Source organism: Thermobia domestica, chromosome 3 (genome assembly GCF_964235325.1).
Source record: "Thermobia domestica chromosome 3, izTheDome1.hap1.1, whole genome shotgun sequence".
Classification (NCBI taxonomy): Eukaryota; Metazoa; Arthropoda; class Insecta; order Zygentoma; family Lepismatidae; genus Thermobia; species Thermobia domestica.
Genome location: NC_137456.1, coordinates 81,844,248 through 81,860,651, shown reverse-complemented (window position 1 = coordinate 81,860,651; position 16,404 = coordinate 81,844,248). Strand labels below are relative to the sequence as shown.

Below are 16,404 nucleotides of genomic sequence, written 5' to 3'. Positions count from 1 at the left end.
TTGTCTACTAATATACTAGTGCAAACTGTGAAAGTCTTATGTTGTTGGTGTTCTTGCCCCCTCAAGCGAAGTCTGAAATGACACCCCTGCAACAGAAGTAGAATAATGAAGGTGACCAGTGCCGGATTTAGGTTTGATGGGGCCCTAAGCTATTGAAGATAATGGGGCCAATTTATTTCTAGCATTCTTTTTCAGCGACAAAATTTCGCCTTTTCTGTTTGAATATATGCTATATGGTAATTTATGGACCTAATACATATCTATTAAGTAAATACGTTTTCGTGTATATTCCGTTAACTTAACTTACTGTTTTGAATACATTACAGAAAAATTGTAAAATTTGTAAAATTAGCGGTAGTTTAATTTGGTACCAATAAAGTCCCTTGCCGATCTTTTTGCACCAACTATGATCAACGCTCCACGCCATGCTTCTACAATATGTGGAGACTGCATCATTTCTCATTTCAAGTTGTTTCTATTCAGTTGGGTAAAGTTTGAAACGTTTCCAGGGATCCGTGTAAGTAAATACAGTCTAAATATCATCCAGGGTTGGTAATTACTGCCTGAAGCTCAACTAATCGTGTGAGCTTTTTCCAGGTCAGGTTACTGGAGTAACTCAAAATGGAATGCAACTCTCGAAAATTACACAAGGTGTAATACGACACAAATTCGCTGGAACCAGAGGCGAACTTAGAAGGTTAAAACTGGAGAAGGGGCAAATAAAACTCAGATTATGATAGATATATCGTGAGTTTGCTCTAAACTTTCAAAAATATGTAAGTAATGGCATCAATTAATTTTGTCACTCAAAAAACTGGGATTGTAGACCTCTCCGGCCCCTGGCTAGATACGTCTCTGGCTGAAAATCATAAAAACATCGTTAAAAAACCTAACTGTTGCACTAAAATTATTATAAGACCTATAAATGTAGGTAGCATCTTTTTACTGCGACGTGAAAAGATGTTGGTACCTTGCCTTGCTATGTAGTAACCAGTGGCGTATTTAGGGGGGTGGCTTCCGGGCTTAAGCCCTCCCGAAATCACTTAGTATAGTAAAGTAAATTAAATATCTTGCAGAATTTTCACATTTCCAGGCAAATTCCCCCCCCCCCCCGAAAGTTAGCAAAGCCCCTCTCGAAACAAAATCGTAAAGACGCCACTGGTAGTAACTAGTGCCGATAACCTAATGGATTCAGCCTGTTGCATACTAACTTACACAAGGTAAATTCGGGCAGTTCTGAACGTAACAATACATAAAATACTGTTAATATATACAAACGAACGACTCATATGCCTAGAACGAATGGATGAAATCACTACGATTCGTGCTCCTATTCTTTCCTTTAGTCAGGGGCGGATCCATTCTGAATGTTTAGGGGGGACAGTCGTTCGAAGTCAATAGGTTTTATTTTACGTTTATAATACAAAGGTGAAAATTATTAAGATATGTTTTATTTTTAAAATAAAAACATATTCAATTCTGGGGGGCGATCGCCCCCTGGATCAGCCCCTGCCTGTAGTGATCCATTATTGCACTCTATAGATCACTATATGAGCTCCTCCGTGGCTAAGCAGTTAGCGTACGCACCTTTGGCGTGGGAGACCCGGGTTCGATTCCCGGTGGGAGCTCATGTGGTTCGGATTTTACGTTAATCAGTAGGTCCCGTCTCATGTAGCCTCGCTGCTGAAAGGGACGTTAAACTCAAAATCAACTCAACTCTATAGATCACTATGAAAATCAGTGCCAAGTTCTGAAAGTTATGAAAATACTTCTGCAAACTACTTTTCATACTTACGTACAGCGAAATAAAATAGCTATAATTTCGCGATGTAAAGATTATTGCCGCTTAGGGCTGTAATTCCTTTATATTTTACTATTATTTCGCGAGCTTGTCGTTTCATGCCTTCTTCTTAAGCATCCACTGTTACCAGACTCAATTTCTTGTCGAATTCCAAATAGTACAAGAAAGAGTAGAACTAGAGTTCTATCCGCATACAAGATACTGTATCACTTATGCTGTGAAGTCTTATTAAAGTAGCTAAGTGTAATGGCTGGAAAACAGGGTCCCGATTATAAATGGGGCTCTGAAACAAAATCCCCATTACAAGCGGAGCTGGGAAACAAGGGTTCCATTATAAGCGGGGCTGGGCAACAGAAATCCCATTGCAGGCGGGTTGGAAAACAGGGCCCTATTACTTGCTTCATGAGAGCTTAATACATAACAGTACAGAACACCGTTGTTGTATGTGCGTTTTATCTTATTTGCTTTTTCTTATTATTTGGAAATGACATTACAGACACTTTTTCTTTAAAATTTTTGGGGCCCCCAAGAGAGCTATAGCTTGTTTAGCTTATACGCAAATCCGGCACTGAAGGTGACATCCTGTACTTCACAAGCAATAGGTATTACTTTCGATTGTAATGTAATAGGTTCTATGACTCTGTTTAACTCTGCAATGGACAATGATTTTAAGACAGAACTTGTAGTAATATAATGATGCCAAAAGTCGTGATTAATGAATTGAAGTTTAACACACACGCACAATCGTGCTATTGAAACGCCAGTGTTTGTATGTGCTGCACTGAAAAAAAAAGTGCTTTTTAAAAAGCCAACTAAATAATGGACAGAGCTGGCCAGTATTATCTATTGTCTTATTTTGAGAAAGAGAGGGAGGAGAGTAGTGGTTTGTGTCAAGGGCGCCGATCCTGGGGGCCTAAGGGAGCCCGGGCTCCCACAAAGCCCATGTGCGCCCCCGCATTTTATTTATGAATATACAATATTTGGCATAATTTGAATTCAATTTGTCTTAAAATCCTCATGCATGCCTTCTGCATCTGAATGCCCCCCCCCCCTTCAAATTTACAGAGAAATCGGCGCCCTTGCTTTGTGTTGGCGCGATAGCTTCTTATAAGAGGGTTCCAACTTGCAATTATTTACAGCATTATAGCATTACAGCATTATAGCAACCCTTATTATAGCATTGTTGAGTTGATCTCTGTTGCGTTCAGAAGTCTTGGCGGTCGGTGCTTGTTCAGCTAATATGTCGAAAAAATTTAGCGATTTCTTCTCAGGCTCGGTGTCTTTCTCGTGTTCAAAGAAGCGCGATTTTCAATCCGTTGATGTTAGTGATAATCCTTCTTCTTCAATGGGGAAAAAGACAAAAAATACAAATACATGTGACAACCAGGATTCGCAATTTGAAGTGTTCGATTTCGAGGAAAGTGAAAATGAACTAGATGTTGGAGAGAGCGAAGACGACAGCATTGCTTCTGAAGTTACTCATTTATATTTTTTGTCTCTTGCTTTCTTGTAATAAATACTTCAAAGATAAAAATGTTTGCAGCAGCCTATTTTATCCTTGTTTTACTTTACCTACTTATTGTGTATTTTATGTTATTAACGAATTATCTGTTAGTCTGCGTTGTTTGAACCTTCTTTTATTTCTATGCATTCATGTGCATTCTTGGAGGGAGAGGAGGTAAAGCAGTCTTGAACTTCTTCGACTACACAGAACACACCGTTATTATTGTTTAAAAAGCTGAAAGTAGAGGTAGTGTGTGTGCCACGCGGAATTCGGTAGGTCGAGCATATTGCCACGAACTCCCGCAGCCCATCCTAAGTCCTGCATTTCTTCAGTCTTACCAGGTGAATGCTGGAATGGCACCTTCTATAAAGCCAACACAGCTGTTTTCCACATCCTTGTTTCTCCCCTATTTCGGTCTGAGCCTTAGCTAACTAAAGAGTATAAAAATTGAAATTTAATTATTGTCAAAAAATGTCTACATTGCCCAGTTCTCATTTTCGTTGTCCGCCCACCCAGCAACTAGGTCCGCCTCTTTCCGCCCACCCCATCAAGCGTTCCTGGCGCCGTCCCTGACGCTCTAGCATAACCGTGGGACGTTAAACTAAAACAAACCAAACCAAAATCAACACAGTGTGTATTACTAACTGTAAGTCCTTAAATAATTTGCATATAGCTATATGGTATGGATCGAGTTTGAGGTGGTCGGTAGTCAAACGAAAAAACAAGTAAAATGTAAGTAGGGTGTAATTAGAACTTTTAATTAAGTATGGTTTTGTGTATATCAGGCCTAAGGCTAAGGGGAACAACTAGTGTTACTAAAATTATCAGTTACATTTAATTTCAGTTACAATTTGCATTTACATGTATTGCTGGAACCAAAACTTTGACATTAACATTAACATTATAAAGACTGTGAAAAACATCGTCTTTTGAAAACATTCTTGTACCATAAAACAAATTACGTGTAATTTAAAAATATTTTGCAGTTTAGCTACGTTATTTTCACTGTATTTAGAATAATATCTAGCATTTATTTAAGATGGCAACACTGCTTAAAATAATGGAACTGCGACTTGGAATTAAAACCACCAGAAACTATTGTTGTAATGTTATAGAAGCAAACTAAAGCACCAATCATTATAAAAATTTAACATAAATACGATATTTTAAGCAGTATAACAATCACTATCCAAGTGTTTGGTATCTCTGAAACGGTTTGAAATAACAATTGTTGTAAATGACGATCACTTAAGTCTTTTGGAAGAATCTACATGATGAGACGTGATATGTCAGCACGTTTTCGAAGTAAAGTCTTCAGAAAAAGTTATATTTTTCATCTATATATATAAAAGAGAACGTACAAATCCTTTGTTCCCTCATCACGCTAATACGGCTGAACCAATTTCTTTTATTTTTGGGGGGTTATTAGGATTTGGACCCTAGATGGTTTTTATCATATCACTTTAATTTTTAATTACCAGTGTCTTGAGATAATTGACCATTCAAGTGTCCATAACGTACAAATCCTTTGTTAGATCATCATAGGTAAAAATAAACGTATTTATATGCAACCCGCATGACCGTGTCACTCGGCGGGTTAACATAAATGACAGGCGCTATAATGTTAACATTTACTGCAATCACTTGAAAGCGAAAAAGTAAAAATTATCTAAGTAACAAAGTTTATTGCGTTCCGGGGTGACCGCAGCGAAGCGGGGCGGGTTAACATAAATGACAGGCGATATAATGTTAACATTTAATGCAATCTTCTATGGTTTTTATCATATCACTTGAAAGCGAAAAAGTAAAAATTATCTAAGTAACAACGTTTATTGCATTCCGGGGTGACCGCAGCGAAGCGGGGTGAACGCTGCTAGTTTCTTATAACTTTGTTCCTTCATTCATTCGAAATGCATTATGCCATGATCATAGTATTTGACGCTAAGATACAAATAATGAGCATTGCACCATTCCATTTGAGTTATTAGTCATCTCCAAAATGTTGATGTTAGTGATACTGTATTGTCCTTTGTTACACGGAATAATGTATGTGGTATTGTGGTTTTATTTAATATCTAAATTAGAAATAGGTAATACTTTACATAATGCAATTTGAGAAAATAAAACTTTATTTTGCGTTAGCAACACTGCTTCTTTATCTAGTGGTATTGTAGGGTATCTAGAAGAATTTTTCCTTCAATATTTCACATAACATGGTACAAAATTTCAGCATTTTGAATATATATATATATATATATATATATATATATATACGTGGATCCAAGGAGCTATATTCCCCCTTAACGCTCAGGTATACACTGAATAAAATGAGCTTCATTCCTGCTTTACACTGGATAAAGAGGCAAAGTATGGTCCCTCCTCTCCCCTCCCGGCCCTCAAGCCCCTCCCTTTATCATATCCTAGATCTGCGCCTATATATATATATATATATATATATATATATATATATGAGAGAGAGAGAGGAGATTATGTACAACAGCAGTGGATTTTGTTTCGGGAGAGGCTTGAGGAACGGGTAAGAAACCTTTGTGTTGTACGTGTAATGCGAAAAAATGATCATAAATATATTTCTGGAGGGGCTTGAGCCCCATACCTACCCCCTAAATACGCCACTGTACATCAGTCAACCGTTCCCATATTAGCTCACACAGCAACGAAACAAATTTTGAGTAAAGGCAAAATAGCTGTCAATATTCGAGACGAGACCGAGACTTTCGAGACTGACCAAGGTCTCGTCTCGATTTATAGAGGTCTGTCTCGATCTCGGTCTCGTCTCGGTATGTAAAAGTCCGTCTCGGTCTCGTCTCGGTATATAAAAGTCCGTCTCGGTCTCGGTCTCGGTACCATCCCTAACATCGGGGAAGCGGTACAGTGGGCGGAAGAAAATCATGAGTGACAGGTCACGCCGGGTATTAAAGCGCATTGTCAGGCAGAACCGTCGTGCCAAAGCGGATCAAGTGACGGAGGAACTCAATCAGCATCTCCCCCACCCTGTTTTGACAATCACAGTCCGCCGTGAATTACATGACATGAACTTACGGGGTCGTGTTGCACGGGCCAAACCGCTCATCAGGGACCATAACGCTTTCGCACGCCGCAAGTGGTGCCGCGACCATGCAACTTGGACCGTTGAGGACTGGAAACGTGTGATATGGTCGGATAAGTCATCCTTCACCCTATTCCCAACCACGGGCCGTATTTATGTGTGGAGAACGCCCAAAGAAGCTTATGATCTGCAGTGTCTCCGCCCAACTGTGAAACATGGCGCAGGCTCGGTGATGCTTTGGGCTGCCATATCATGGTTTTCATTGGGTCCTGTGGTCACCCTTAGCGGACGAATCACTGCCAACAATTATGTCGCAATTTTAGGAGACCACTTGCATCCTATCGTCTGGATGTTGTTCCCGGACAATGACGCCATCTTCCAGGATGATAATGCACCCATTCACTCAGCTGGCGTTGTTGCAGCGTGGTTTGAGGAACATCGGGATGAAGTTCAACACCTCCCCTGGCCCGCCCAATCCCCAGATCTCAACATAATTGAACATCTGTGGTCCGTCTTGGAAACACGACTCCAGCGATGATTTCCCCTCCATCCTCTCTCACAGAACTGACTGATGCCCTGCACGAGGAATGGTGTAAAATTCCACTTGCTACCATTCACGACCTCTATGCCTCCATCCCACGTCGCATCAAGGCTGTTCTGAAGGCGAAAGGTGGCCCGACACCATATTAATCTGGTAAGTTGCAATTTCGTTCAGGTGTTTCCATTTTTCTGATCACCATTTGTACCTTAGAGCTGTATGGAATACCTACACGGAGGAATACCTACGGAACTATCGTCCCTTGTGTGCCAATTGCGAGTCGCTTGCAGAAGGCTGTCTTGCAGTTTTATTGTGGAATGGCATCAATTAGCATGGCTGAGTTGTAATAAGCATCTACGCAACTTGTGAGTGATATACATAGTCAGATGCTCTACTGTTACACGTGTAATTGCTGTATAACAGAATGGAAAGTGTTGCGTTCAACGGTAGAGGGTTGTGTCCAGGTATTTAAGATCGTGTAAAAGTGTAGACGTTGGTGTTTAAGTAAAATTGATTGTGTTAACCTGTACACGCCTGCGCAATGGAAGATTACCCTGTCCACGAGCTGGCAGATATGCAACTCATTTATGGAGTAGCAAGGGGCAATAGCCCAGAGGCGAGGCGTTTATACCGTGACCGTCGCCCTCAAAAGAGAGTAACTTTCCTTGTATTTTTTCACGCCTCCATATTCGACTTCGAGAGAGGGGTCCCTTCAGTTTCTCGTACGTGAAATCGGAGGAAATAGCCCCATATAGACAGCTGAACTTGAAGACAGCGTACATCGAATGATCAGAGACCGTCTTGAAACTATCATGTGTATGGCGTAAAAATCCACATGCTACTCTAGTAAAGGATCAGCAGCAGAAATTTGGTGTGGTATGGTGGATAATTTTGTGGTAGGATCTTATTTATTACCGGCCTGCCTCTGTAGGAGTACGTATCTTTTATTTTTACGTAATTTTCTCCCAAAATTGATAATTTTCTCCCATGTGCCCTTGAACATAAGACAGCAGATGTGATTTCAGTATGACAGTGCACCTGCACATTTTGACAGGAATATGCAGACTTACCTAAATGAAACATTCCCAGATCGTTTGCTTGGGAGAGAAAAACCTGTGTTATGACAACCTCGTTCATTCTACCTCACGCTGCTTGATTTTTTATTTCGGGGATACGTATGAAACTCCGGCCACGACAGTCGAAGAACTTGTAGCTCGATTTAATATAGTGCGGCAATTATCTTCGAAATTTCAGATGTGCTTGACCACACGCGGCAAAATTTGCTTCGCCGATGTCATCTTTGCAATAGGGTCAACGGTCGACAATATCAGACTGTGAACTGTTATTCTTCATAGTTGTCTCGTGTACACATACTGCATTGCACAAATACTGTACAAGGTACCTCTGAGTATTTCACAGTTATCCTACCTTGTACGAAACAGAATAAATCGATAATTTGAAATTGTATTTCTTTCTTTCCTTGTGCAACACGCGCAACACCTTGAGCATCGTCGAATTTCATTCCTTCTGTACTTGCAGTTATTATCTTCCACGGATTTACGCATTACGGGGAGGAAATCTTTTAATGCAGCTTACTTTGGCTCAAATTATATTCACATAATTTGTGGGAATCACTGTTGTTATGTGAAGAATCCCTTATACTCTAGTTCACCATACATGATTTTTTGCCCCTGACTGTCTTATACACAGTCGTTATAAACCTACTCTGGATGAAAGTTATTTTTTCCATTTTTACACACTCTTAAGTTGAACAGGAAGCCGTTTATTGATCATCCGTTACCATTAGCATAGAAGTTATAATTGTGATAAGCTATAGACTTCGTTTCATTTAAATTCTTCTTCCGAGTCCAGGAATCACCTCCAGACGTTCATTACATTAATTAAGTTACACCCTATATATATATATATAATGATAAAAAATAATACCGATATTAGTGTCGATGAAATAGTATTTGGAGTCACTCAGACGAACAGTAACACTTCCGATGCAGTTTAAATCCATACTCAGATACCATTGCCCTTTATGCTCAAAATGAAACTATTCTCCCCGTGCGAAGAACGGGTATTCTGTTAATAATTTATTATTAAACATCACACCATAAAATACAGTGTATCACGTAATGTACACGTTATACTGTTACTTGCTTAATGTATAAATGGAGGATGAAGGACTATTATTGGATCAAAAGATCCAATATATTTCAGACAAAAAATTTCTTGTAGGCTTTATATCTGGAGAACAACATATAGTGTACCCAAACCTAAACTATGACTGAACTCACAAGGAAGGGTCACGCAGTGGCTCCGCTGAGATTCGAACGAGACAATTGTGTTTGCATTTGAAATGCTATAACTAGATGAATCCCAAAGTTATACGTGCCACCGGGAGGAATATCGTGAGTTACAACATATTTTGTAATGTAAGAACTACAAAAAAATTACATGGCAGAATAGTTTGAACCAAGTCATTTGTTCGGAAACGGTTGGGTAAGTCGAAAACTCGGCCAACACGTATCCCATCATTTTCAACGACAACCTTTTCGGGGTAAAAAACTTTGTCTCAGGGTCCCCCGCAGGGTCCCAGACGGGGTCCAACTCAAAATTTTCAAATGGCAAGGGGGGTTAAGTGGCACATCATTTGAAAGCTGTTGTAAAATGAAAGAAAATGCAGCAGGTCTCGACTCTCTACAACAACCCTGTGCAAAATTACGGAGGGTCAAAATATAAACAAAAACTTAATTGAAAAGTCCATGGTCCCACCTATAAATCGGAAATGGTGAGACTTGAAAATAGGAAGGGAGTCTTGCATTATGTTCAAAGTACAACAATTTAAGTGAAAACCTCTTGTCGCAGGGTACCCACAGGGTCCCAGGTGGGGTCCAACTAAAAAGTTTCAAATGGCAAGAGAGGTTAAGATGCTCATCGTTTGCAAGATATTGTTAAATAAAAGTAGATGGAGCAAGTCTTGACTTTCTACGACAACCCTGTCCAAAATTGCGGTGGGTCAAAATGTAAACAAATTGGAAAACAATCCAAGATGGCCGCTTAAAACCTATATCGAAAGGATAAGCATACCAAACTGCTGAAGCTAGGAAAACAAATTTGGCATTAATGTTGATTAGTAAGTGACTAAAATATGCAAAATGTTCAAAAACGCGACATCTTGAGTTCAAAATGTCGCACTATATATCGAACGCATATCCAGCTCACACCACTGGTGTTGGAGAAGTGAACGTTTATGGTTAAGGTGGATCACTACCCGGAAGTCAGTACATATTTTAGCTCATTTCCTTAATTACTGCACCATGAAACGTTACATATTATAAATATTGTACTATAAGATAGAGTATTGTTTCAGCTACAGCACAAGACACTGATTCATTTGGTTGTCTCTCCTGATATCGAAAAATGTAACAAATAAAAGAAAATATTTGATTCGTTTTACAATGAGCACACAAGATGGCACTTGCTCTTATACCTTAGTAGAAGTGCTCCGTTTCATGAAATGTTTACTTTTGTGTGCAAATTATTTTAAAGTAACAATCTTATCACGAAATAGATATATTGTTTGACTGTTTTTCGTGTTATGTTTCATATTTTATTGAAATATTAATTTATATTTAAGGGAATAGATTTTGAGACGAAACTTGCGCAGAACGACATAATGCATTGTTGCCAAATTTGTACGTTTACTGTAGTAGTCACAATAAGAAAATTCCTGGATTCTAGCGTTGCAGTTTGAGAAGCGGAATTGCGGTAAGGGTCGAAAACTAATTTCTCTAGTAAGTATCTAAGCAGAATTCCATGATTACTCCCTTTATTATCTGGCATCAGTAAACATTCGACACTATCTGGCAACGCCGCACTATTCAAGCAGCGTTTAGCATAGCCCCGAGAACACATAGTGATCCACCTTAATAGTCCACAAAATATCAAAGAGTATAATCTGTAATCCAATATGGCTGCCAGCGTGAAAAATGAGTTTGTATATAAACATGTTATTTCTTGGAATACTGTGACCAAGCCATCAAAGTTTGACGCAGTTCGATGTGCTGAAATGACTTACATATGTTTGGTACTACTTGCCAATCTTGCAAATGATTTTTTTTTTATTTGGTATTGTTTGAAGTATTGAGATTAAACCAACGAATGACATACAAATGTAACCAACACGAATACGTTACAATAGAGCCCCCAACCTACTGGTGCAGCAAGTTCTTTCTGTATGAACTACGAATGACAAAATTAGAAAAATACCCGAAACAGGGGCGTCATTTAAGGGGGGCAGGAGGGGGCAATTGCCCCCCCCAAGAGTTTGAGGAATACATATACTTTAATCGATTGTCTACTAATGCACTAATACAAAACGTGAAAGTCATATGTCGGTGGTGCTCTTGCCCCCCTCAAGCGAAGTCTGAAATGACGCCCCTGACCCGAAAGTATTCAACTTTTTTTTTTAACTATGAGTAGGAAGTCATAGTTGTGTGTTCATCGCATATTCGTTATATTCAAGTAAATAATGCGAGAGAACCGTGACGAACGTGCATTAAGAAGAAACCATATATATGTTGTTACCGAATGAAATAATAGTTGAAGTGAATCGAAATTCAATTGTTGTTTAGTCTTCCTAGTATTTCTAAATACATAATAGAGAAAAATAGAGATTTAGATTTGTACTGTTATGAATGACAGGTTTTAAGCACCTTGGATTCAAGGTGGCCATATTTTTCAATTAAGCTTTTATTTACATTTTGACCCGCCACAATTTTGGACAGGGTTGTCGTAGAAAGTCAAGACTTGCTCCATCTACTTTTATTTAACAATATCTTGCAAACGATGAGCATCTTAACCTCTCTTGCCATTTGAAACTTTTTAGTTGGACCCCACCTGGGACCCTGTGGGTACCCTGCGACAAGAGGTTTTCACTTAAATTGTTGTACTTTGAACATAATGCAAGACTCCCTTCCTATTTTCAAGTCTCACCATTTCCGATTTATAGGTGGGACCATGGACTTTTCAAATAAGTTTTTGTTTATATTTTGACCCTCCGTAATTTTGCACAGGGTTGTTGTAGAGAGTCGAGACCTGCTGCATTTTCTTTCATTTTACAACAGCTTTCAAATGATGTGCCACTTAACCCCCCTTGCCATTTGAAAATTTTGAGTTGGACCCCGTCTGGGACCCTGCGGGGGACCCTGGGACAAAGTTTTTTACCCCGAAAAGGTTGTCGTTGAAAATAATAGGATACGTGTTGGTCGTTTTCCACTTACCCAACCGTTTCCGAACAAATGACTCGGTTCAAACTATTCTGCCATGTAATTTTTTTGTAGTTCTTACATTACAAAATATGTTGTAACTCACGATATTCCTCCCGGTGGCACGTATAACTTTGGGATTCATCTAGTTATAACATTTCAAATGCAAACACAATTGTCTCGTTCGGATCTCAGCGGAGCCACTGCGTGACCCTTCCTTGTGCTTAGTGTGTCAGTATGATGTGCTTAGTGCCTGAAAAATAAGAAAACTCGATTTAGGGGCCATTCAAAAATTCTGTTGCCCTTGATTCAAAAAATCTAATATATTTCATTCAATAAAAAATAAATCTTGTACGTCTTATATCTGAAGAACTACATATAGTGCAGCCAAACCAAAACTATCACTTAACTCAGCATGATGTGCTTATTCCGAAAGAAATACGAAACCTTGATTTAGGGACCGTCCAAACGTTTCTAGCCCCTGATCCAAAAAGTCCAATATATTTCATTCAATCAATAATTTTATTGTATGTCTTATATATGGAGAACTACATGTACTGTAACCCAACCCAAGATATCACTTAATTCAGTGTGATATGCTTATTGCGTAAAAAATATGAAAAGTCGATTTAGGGACCGTCCAAAAATTTTGTGGCCCGTTATAAAAAAAATCCAAAATATTTCATTAATCGAAATTTTTCTTGTACTCCTTATACCTGGAGAACTACATATCTGGAGAAAACTCGATTTAGAGACCGTTCGAATATTTTATGGTAACTGATCCAAAAATTAATATTAGCCAAGATCATAATATTTTGATCCATTTTTTAGATCATTCCTAAAATTCTTGTTTTTATCCAATCTTTCTTTTAAACAGTATCACTCTCTTTGTTCTCAATTTGAAATGTATCAAGCAATTGTAAAGCATTGCTTATTATCCAATTTGTATTCGGTGTAGAGCTTCAATTTTCTCAAAGTTTCAAATAAGATAATGAAATATGATTTACTAGCGGAATTCGTGTCAGGTATTATTATTACTTTTATTGGTGTTTTCCTTTCTTTCAATTGTTAAAACAAGAAACTTCCTTGCACTGTCATAAAATATGTGCTCTTTTCCAATAGCATAATAAGTGCTCATATTATATTAAACTTTGAAATTAAGAATTGAATCAGTACAAGAAGTACAATTTAGATAACGAATGATTTATAATTGATGTTTAGTGGCGTACTGAAGGAAAGGGATTAAGGACTTTGAAACCCCCCTTGAGCAAGGTATTATGCAAAATTAAGCATGTTTATCATATTAGCACGTTTATATATATAAACACTTGATATTATATAAACTTGTGTTCCTAAAGCCCCTGAACCCCCTAAACATTTGCGTAGAGTACTGATTGTGTTTCTCTTATTATTTTAACCGTTTTATGCTTTGAACGAAATTTGAAGTGCAGAAACCCTGTGAAGGTGACCACTTTTACTATCAAAATTTCTTTAATGGTTCTCAGTTTTTCTTCAAAACAATCAATAACGAACGAAAAATATTTAAATGATTGAGTTTGATTTTGAATCGAAATTTGAAATACCACCAAAAAGTTGGCCCACCCAACCTTATTTTGTAAATGCCTCTTAATAATTTTCCAAACAAACTATTTTCTCTTCAAACCAATCAATAAGAAAGGAAAACACGTTATTAGCTTGAGTATTGAATCGATATTTAAGAGCAGAAAAAACAGTATGAAGTTGACCACTAAATGTATCCTGCAAATAGATATATTTTACTGGTTGTTTTGAAACAAGTGATTTTTTCTTCAAAATAAGCAACCCGCCCCGAAACAAATCACCTTCATCAACATTATTTCTTAATTATATTCTTATGTTTTTCGAATCAAATTACTTTTCTTCCAAACAAGCAACAACAAATCCATATCAAACGATTGATTTTGGTCTTGAATCGAAATTTGTAAGTAAAGGAATCAGATTGAATTTGATCACATTCTAAATTTATTTTGTAAATCTCTTTCTCTATTTTGTCGAAACAAGCGATTTCCTCTAAAAAAACAACCAATAAGAAACGCTTGGCTTCGGTTTTGATTCGAGACTTTAAAGTGGAGCCAATATGAAATTCCATCACCCATTTCTCTTGAAAAGACTCTTTATGTTTTTCGAAACAGACTATTCTTTTTCAAAATAGTTAATAGCATACGCATATCAAACAATTGATTTTGATTTTCAATCAAAATTTTAAGTGGAGGAACAAGGGTAAATTTGGCCATATACCAACTTTATTTTGTAAACATCTCTTTATGTTTTAAGAAAGATACGATTTTTACTATTTTTTCTTCAAAAAAGTCAATAACAAACGAAAAACAAACGATTGGCTTCCGATTTCAATTCGAAATTTGAAGGGAGGCAACTTCACATAGGTGCATTGATTCCCTTAAAAAATTCCAAATTTCCAAACGCAAATTCTAAGCCTATAGTTTTAAAATTGCAGTTACATGTACATACTTCAACTTAGTATACATAAAAAATTACAGCATTATAAAAATATCAGACAAATAATATTATTTATTCGGTATTGAAAACCTCGAATCAACTATTGGAGTTATTTAGCGTCATTTTTTTTAATATCACAAAATTAAAGGTGTGGGACATGGATATATTACGAACAGTATTTTTATATATAAATTGTAAGGATATATATACATAATTTTTTTAAAATAGACCATTTAGAATTATTTATCCTTACAATTTTTTATATCCACAAATTCAAGGTGAGGGATATGCGATATTGATATATTCAGAAAATGTTGACCACCCTACAGAATGTCGATCCTATGCCGTTTCGGTCCTGTGCCGTGTCGATCCTATGCCGTTTCGGTCGTGTGCCGTGTCGATCCTGTGCCGTTTTGGTCCTATGCCGTGTTGGCCCTGTGCCGTTTCGGTCCTATGCCGTGTCGATCCTACGCCGTTTCGTTCCTATGCCGTTTCGATCGTATGACGGTTCTCTCCTATATATCTTTAAGAAAATAATTGTTACTTAATATTGCATAATTATAAAATAATGTATTTTTTATTATTTCGATCGTATGAAAGTTCTGCTGTCGATCCTATGCCGTGTCGATCCTGTGCCGTTTCGGTTCTGTGCCGTGTCGATTCTGTGCCGTTTCGGTTCTGTGCCGTGTCGATCCTATGCCGTGTCGATCCTACGCCGTGTCGATCCTATGCCGTGTCGGCCCTACGCCGTGTCGGTCCTGTGCATGTAACCCGTTGATTAGCAATGTTGTAAGTATAATGTGTACTGATTATACAAAAACATGTAATTTAAACCTGTACTGATAAACATACTGATCAACGTATGCATTATACGTTAATTTCGGCTATAAGAAAGTAAAGGTAAGACGGTTGCTTATATCAGTGTTGTAAATATAGTGTGTACTGATAATACAAACACATGGAATTTAAACCTGTTATTAAACGATAATTTAAGGTATAAGAAAATAAAGTTGAGTCTGTTGATTAGCAATGTTGTAAATGCAATGTGCACTTCTCATTCATTAAGAATCAGTAAAGAACGTTCTTTCTTTTTTTAGCAACAGGGAAAATTACTAGTTTAATAAATCATTTTCAAAGCAATCGAAAAAGTATAAAATCTTTGGAATCTGACAAGAATTATTAGAATGAAAATTTGGGTAAAAGACATATTATTTTCTGCATTTATTTCTCTTATTTGTTTCTCGGCTCTTTCTCAAGACCTTCAGCGTTCTGCGTCCAGCTGAGCGTGCGTCTGACATCTAGCCATGCTTTCCTATTAGAATCCCTCCAGGTCTGTCACCAGGTAATCTCTTCTAAATTTATATCTTTTTTTCTTCCTTCTTCACGAGAATTCAGATGAGCTTACTATTTCTCTTTCTCCCCCCGTGTCCTTCACTCGTACCTGTTGAACTACTGTTTAACCGATAACGCGCAGATATCGAATTCTAAACAGTCTCGAATAGAGGATTTATACAAAGTCACAACAAAAACGTACAAAATGCTGAGTTAAGAACGCGTGATTTTCTTATTTACCTAATATCAGTAACGTGCGCAGGAAAATATACAATTTTCGAAAATAATACGATGTCAATAAAATACCATGAGTACTTCTTTTTTAAATGATTTTAATTTATATTTCCGTGAAAATTTAACAGATCGAGAAGCAATAGAGACGGCTTTAGA

The 16,404-nt window shown here is 37.7% G+C and overlaps 1 protein-coding gene across 1 annotated transcript in view; it reads right to left on the bottom strand.

The window, feature by feature from the left end:
- LOC145680556 (FAD-dependent oxidoreductase domain-containing protein 2-like) overlaps nt 1-16,404 on the bottom strand; it is a 605,718-nt gene that overhangs the window by 41,953 nt on the left and 547,361 nt on the right. The window lies entirely within an intron of this gene.